This window comes from Tetrao urogallus (assembly GCF_951394365.1).
Source record: "Tetrao urogallus genome assembly, chromosome: 18".
NCBI classification, from domain to species: Eukaryota; Metazoa; Chordata; class Aves; order Galliformes; family Phasianidae; genus Tetrao; species Tetrao urogallus.
The window spans coordinates 5,029,957-5,036,303 of record NC_136831.1 but is presented as its reverse complement, the minus strand read 5'-3'; positions in this window follow the sequence as shown (position 1 = coordinate 5,036,303).

Below are 6,347 nucleotides of genomic sequence, written 5' to 3'. Positions count from 1 at the left end.
TGCCCGCGGCGGGGCCGCCCCGCAGGGCCCGGCCCGGAGCCGCCCCTCCACCCCGCCCCGCCCCGCGGGTCCCTTCAGCCACCCGCCATGGCGGCACCGGCACCGGCCACAGCGGCACTTCCGCCTTCCGTTGCTCCGCTGGCGCTTCCGGGAAGTGGGGCGGCGGGCAGCGAGACGGGAGGGATGGAGCGGCCTGCGGCGGCGCTCTTACCGTCTTGGAGGACCGCGCACACTGCTCCGGGAGGACTGAGGGGAGGGAGAGGGCGGGGAAGTTTTGTTTTAGGGCTGCTGGCAGAGGCGGAAACGGGATGAGCTCTTCGGGCCCAGCATCCAAGAGTCAGGAAAATGCGTTTATAGTCATGCACGCACATGTATATCGATGCACATACACACGCATACAAAGGCACATAGAAGCAACGAATGCATGCATATGCATGAGCGTTTAAGTACATGCGTGTACACCCAGGCACACGTGTGACACACACGCACATACGTATACGTGCATGCGCACATGCGTGCACATTCAATCCGAGCAATCTCTCTGGGCTCAGCTCCTGCTCTGCTCACGGGTTCATGCGTGCACATGTGGGCGTGCATCTGGCTGTTGTGTGCATGTGTGTGCGGTGCAGATGGTGCTCAGGCATGGGTGGATCAAAGCCCATGTGCAGTGCTTCCCAATGAGGGTGCGGAGGCTTTGCAAGGGATCAGCCCTTAAAAAAGGGGAAGGAATAAAGGGATGCCCACCACCCACAGGCTGACTCGCTTTGCAGGCATGGTGGCGGGTCGGAGCGGTGCAAGCCAACTGCATGTTCCCATTGGAACAAAATCCACAGCGCTTGTATAATTTGCAGCAATTGCAATGGGTAACCACAAGAATTTGCTCTACAAAAGGTTTGCAGGGAGGTGGAGCATGCCTGCCTAATTCCCTCCAGGTGCTGCCGGGGTTGAGGAGGCAGCACTGACTGCTTTGTGGTGCTCTGACATCAAAAACCCCATGAGAGACGTGGCCCCAGCAGCAATGGGGGCTGCCCCTCTTTTCATCCCAACCCCCCCGTTCTGGCTTAAGGTTGCCTGGCTGGAAGAGACCTGTGTGGACAGAGCACACAGATGGGAATGGTGATGGTACTGGCCACGGAGGGAGGATGGCGTGGGGCAGCCAGCAGTGCCCAGGTGTGAGAATTGGAACCAGTAGCACAGGGCAAGAGCTGGAGGGGCTGCAGCACCTGGGAATGGATATGGTACCCAGATATGGGACATGGAATACTGGTACAGGACGTCATACCCAGATATGGAACGTTGTACTCAGACATGGGACAGGGTACCATATAGGATGTCATTCCCAGATACTGGATGCAGCACCTGGATATAAGATGTAGCACCAGGCTATAGGATGCACTACCCAGGCCTGGTACATGGCACCCAGATATGGAATGCTGTATCTGGACACGGGATATTTTCCACACTGTGACCTCCTCTCAGCCCCCCCACACTCTGCAGCAGCAGAAGCACTGCCACAACTCCAGGGCTGGGGGTTCCTCTCCCCAGTTGTCCCCAGCTGTGGGGCTGGATGTCTCCTACCCAAGCAGGCACAGAACCTGGGACACAGCAGCCCATCTGGTTGGGAAGGGAGAGCACCTCACTGCTGCACCAGGACATCTGCACTGAGTTAGAGGGGAAATCATGTTTATCCAATTAGTTTTACATGGCCCCTAACTCAACACTGGCAGAAAAAAGGGCTCAGGTGGCTTCCCCATATGCTGAAAGGCCACCAGGAGCCCAGTGAGCACTGCAACACTGCGCTGTGGGACGTGCAGCCTGAGGATGGGTAGTGCAGCACCCTGCCAAAGCTCAACTTCTGGAGGCCCCAACCCCTCTGCTGATGCCCTAACCGTGTTTCCAACTTCCCTACCACTGTCTCCAGCCCAGGGGGGATTTGGCATCCATCTGCTTTCACCGCTGCTGCCCATTTCCCTGTTTCTCTTTTCTTCCCACTATCGATTTTTTTGCTTTCAAAAGCAAACCCTCCTCAGGCAATTTTTAAAGCCCAAGTGATGAATTAAACTCCATTTTTTTCTCCCCATTAAAAAGAGGAAATCAGGTAGGTATTGCTGCTGCAGCCAGTCTGACACAAGACTGCAGAATTCATCCCTGGCTGCCTGCATGCAGGGCAGTCCCACAGGGCAATGTGTTTCCAATTGCTGTGTCCCCAACCTCTCTGCAAGGCAAACCATGTGCAGATGCTCACCTGCAACCCATCAGCACCCCGCTACCGAACAACACGGCCCCAGCGCTGCGAGGAAAGCGGGGGGAGCCAAAAGCAGCCTCCAGCATAGAGACTGTAGGGTGGTGCACCACCTCCAGCCCTGTGCTGCACAGCTCGGGCTCCTCCAAGCAGCCCTACAGTACGCCTTCAGCTGCATCCCCACACGGGGTCTGCTGGGACCCCCAGCTCAGAGCTGCCCCCAGCCCCAATCCCTTCTGCTCCAGTGTGGGGAGCCCAGGAGAATAAGCAAGGTCCTGAGGGGCTGCAGGCAGCTGCAATTAATCGTAATTAGAAAAGGTGGCTGAAGGGCAGCTCAAGATCTGTGTTTTATGAAAATGCATCCAATCCCCACGAGGGTCTCACGCTGCTGCGCTGGGGCAGAGCTTTTGTCCTGTGCTGCTCAGTGGGGGAAGCACGCTCACACATGCGTGTGTGCTCACGTGTGTCTGCACCTCGCTGAGCAGAGCAGCAGGAGAGAGCAAGCAGCGGGTTTGCAATTGGCAGAGCTGGTGCACTGAGGCCGTTCAAGGCTGCAGCCCGGGGGGGGGGGACACACAGGGACACCCTAACCCTAATCCTGTCCCAACAAAGCAGCCCGCTCCACTCCTCCCACCGCAAAGGTCAAAGCCTGGCAGAGCCTGGGAAGAACCCGGCAAGTATTTTAAAACATAAATTGAAACAAATTGCTTTTTTATATTGCAAATAAGGGCAGTTTTATCGCTTTTATTGCATAACAACCATTAATGAAGTGCAGTTTCAGGTCACCTTAATTGCTCGGAGACTAAAGTTCAATCCATCGCTGCGTCGCGGGCTGGAGGACACCGTGTGTCATGTGGGGACCTGGCAGGTTGGAAGCAAGAACAAATTTATGGTTGCTATTAGGAAATGGAGAAGAAGGTTCTGTCTGTGCAGGCACTCAGCCAAGAGGAGCAGAATAGGTACAAAGCACAAACCCCCCATGGGGAAACATAGGGAGGACGGGAGACGTCCTTGGTGGACCCTCTGGTCCCCCTCCATCACAGGAAACGAGGGACACCGCGGACGGGGAGCTCCGTGCTGCAGATATCGCAGATTTGGGCCGGGAAGGGACAGACCCACGCGGGTGCCTGATCGAGAGCCGGCGGGACGACACGGGTTTGCGCCAGACACAGAGCAGCGTCCTACCCGCACCCCCGGGGCAGCTGCGAGCACGGCGTGGGCCTACGGGGATCACACGGACACGCGCGGGACACGCACGACGCGCGCCTCGCTCGTCCTTCCCGCGCGAGCACAGCCCCTCCGGTGTCACCCCACACGGCCGAGGATGCGGCCCCGCCGCCCCGCACCGCACCACACCGCACCGCACCACACCGCACCGCACCGCACCACACGCGTGGGCGCCCCGCGCAGCCCGCACCCACCTGCCTGCGGCGCGCCAGCGGGAACGGCTCGAGCAGGCCGCGCCCCCCTGGGCGCGCTCCGCCCCGCCCCTTTTAAGGCAACTGGCGCGGCGCGGAGGGCGGGGCCCGCCGGATCTTCGCCCCGCCCACCACCGCCGCCAACCCGCCAATGAGGGCGGCGCGCGGAGCCCCCGCGGGCGCCGGCCTTTGTTTGTGGAGGGCGCCGGGGCCAATGGGAGCGCGGCGGGGGGAAGGGCGGGCCAATGGGCGCGCGGGAGGGGCGGCGCGGCGCGGCCGGGGATGCCCCGGCCCGGCCACGTGCGCGCGGCGCCGCCACCCCGGGGCAGCGCCCGGGGCTCTCCCCGGTTCCCCCCCCTTTTCACCCCTCCTCACCCGGTGCCTCCGCAGCCGTTCGTTCCCGCGCCGTGCTGGGGCCGTGGGTGGGCCGAGCGCCCACCGGGAGGGAGGCGGCGGGGGGCTCTCGAGGGGCTGCTCGCAGACACCCGCCCCGGTGGGTTCTGCTGGGGGCTGCTCGGCCCGTAGGGAGCGTCGTGCCCCCCCCCCCCCTTCACCCCCGCTGTGCTCACGCTGACCGGGAACGGCGCGGGGCCGCCCGCGGGGCTGCAGGCAGTCGGGAGTCGCGCTGCCGGAAATGAGTGTTTTGCTCGGAAGACGAAGGGCGCTGCCATTTTTTTCCGTTTTTGCCAAACTGCGTCCCTCTCCCGTCCCCTGGGGCGGCGCTGGCGACCGCGGGGCTGGGCCTCGTGCCCCCGCGGAGGTGCGGTGCTGTGCAACGGCAATGCCGGGGGCCGGTAGCACCGGCGCCGTGCTCAGGCTGCGAGCCTCTTCGTGCTGCACGTGATCCACGCATCCATCCATGCGTCCATCTGTCCATCTAGGCCTTCCTGCAGCGCTGCCCATCCTCCATCCGCAGAACCTCGGGGCGGCCCCGATACCGGCAGTGCAGTGGAGGGAGCCCCGCACACCCCCCACCCCGGAGAGAACAAAGGAGGGCAACTGCAGCACCGGGTGTAGCACCGGCCCACACCGCACCCCGGGTTGCAGAGCTGGGCACAGCCCTGAGTGTGATCCCATCCCCAGAGCGACGTGGTGGCCGCACTCACCCCTGCTGATGCTGCACTATAAAGAAAAAAATCTTCCACGGACGACTTTTGTCACCAAAGTCATTAACATAATAGGACTTGCACATCAAAATTGAATATTAATGCTACACCCGGCTGCGGAGTGAGACGGATAATTGCTCTAATACATTTTCCAGTAGGATTTTCGCATCGTAGCAGCGATTGCATTTGCAAACCCGATTATTACCGCGTCCGATACAATGGGACAGCGAATAGGAGTTCAGCCGGCTGCCTTTTTTTTTCCTGGGAGCACAGCACTGAGCTGCCCTTCTCCCATTAGCAGAATGCAGAGCTGGGCCGGGCCCTGGAAGGGACACCGGAGGGGACAGGGACACGAAGACACTGCAGCTCTGTTCCCGTCTCGGTGCCCCAAACCCAGTGCTGTGCTACCGCTGTGTGTCCCCCAGCCCCGCCACCAGCAGTGCTATCGACCAGTGCTGAGCCAGAGGAGTCTGCAGAGCCACAGGCAGCCCGCACGGGGGCTCGGCACAAGGTCCCTTTGGAGGTGATGTCCCCAGGCCGGTGACACAGCGGCAGCCGTGTGCACGGAGCACGACACTGCAGGGCAGCCGGCGCGCAGCCGGAGCCAGGCAGGGCGAGGTGGGCAGAGCCGTGGCTACTTCACAGCTCACACATCTTATGCACACGCAAGGTCCCAGTGCAGCGACGCCAGTCCCGTGCGCAGCCCTCGGGGGGAATGCCAGAGCATAGGGAGAAATGGCAAAAGCCCCGAAGCAGGCTCCTTCTGCTGGGAACGGCTCGAGCAGAGCTGGACACAGCAGGGATGCTGCGTTGGAATTAAGCTCTGGGAAGGGGGCAGGTGCCAGTAGAGCTGGGTGCCAACGCGGCCGCCTCGCCGCACCCCAACAGCGGCCCCATTTTTGGGGCTGCCGACGCGCACAGCCCCACACGGCAGCACCCAGCCTCTGCTGCCCGTGGGTGCCCGCGGTGCGGTGCAGCGGAGCCCCGCATGGCTCCGGGGCCGAGCAGCGCCGGGCGGAGCCGCGGACAAAGGAGAGCGTGCGCTCCGATCCGGGCCGGGCGCTCCGCTCCGGGCTCTCCTTTGTTCCCCGCGGGCGCAGAGCAGAGCTCGAGGCCGGCCCGGTTCGGCTCCAACAAAGCGCGGCCCCGCGCCCCCCCCACCGCCCTTTGTCTCCGGGGCCGCCCCGGGTGCGGACAAAGGCGCGGGTCGGGATGCGCTGGGTATTAAAATCTCCTTAATTAACCCACGCTGGTTTGCACCATTGATTGTCCCGGCGGAATCTGCACGCGAGCACCGTGGCGGCACCGCACCGGGACGGAGCGGCGCGGGGCTCAGAGCCATCGCTGTGCTCAGAGCACAGAGGCTCGGAGCTCGGAAAATATTTTTTTCTTATCTTTAATATATATATATATATATATATATTCAATTGTTATTATTATGTATAGATATATTTTTAGCCGGAACAATTCTCTCCCGTTTTCCACCCCCGCGGCTGTGCACGCACCGTTACTGACCGCCGTGTGCTGCTCCCGCGCCGCTCCGTCCCGGTTTCTCCGGCCTCGGTGCGCTCCGCTGCGGGG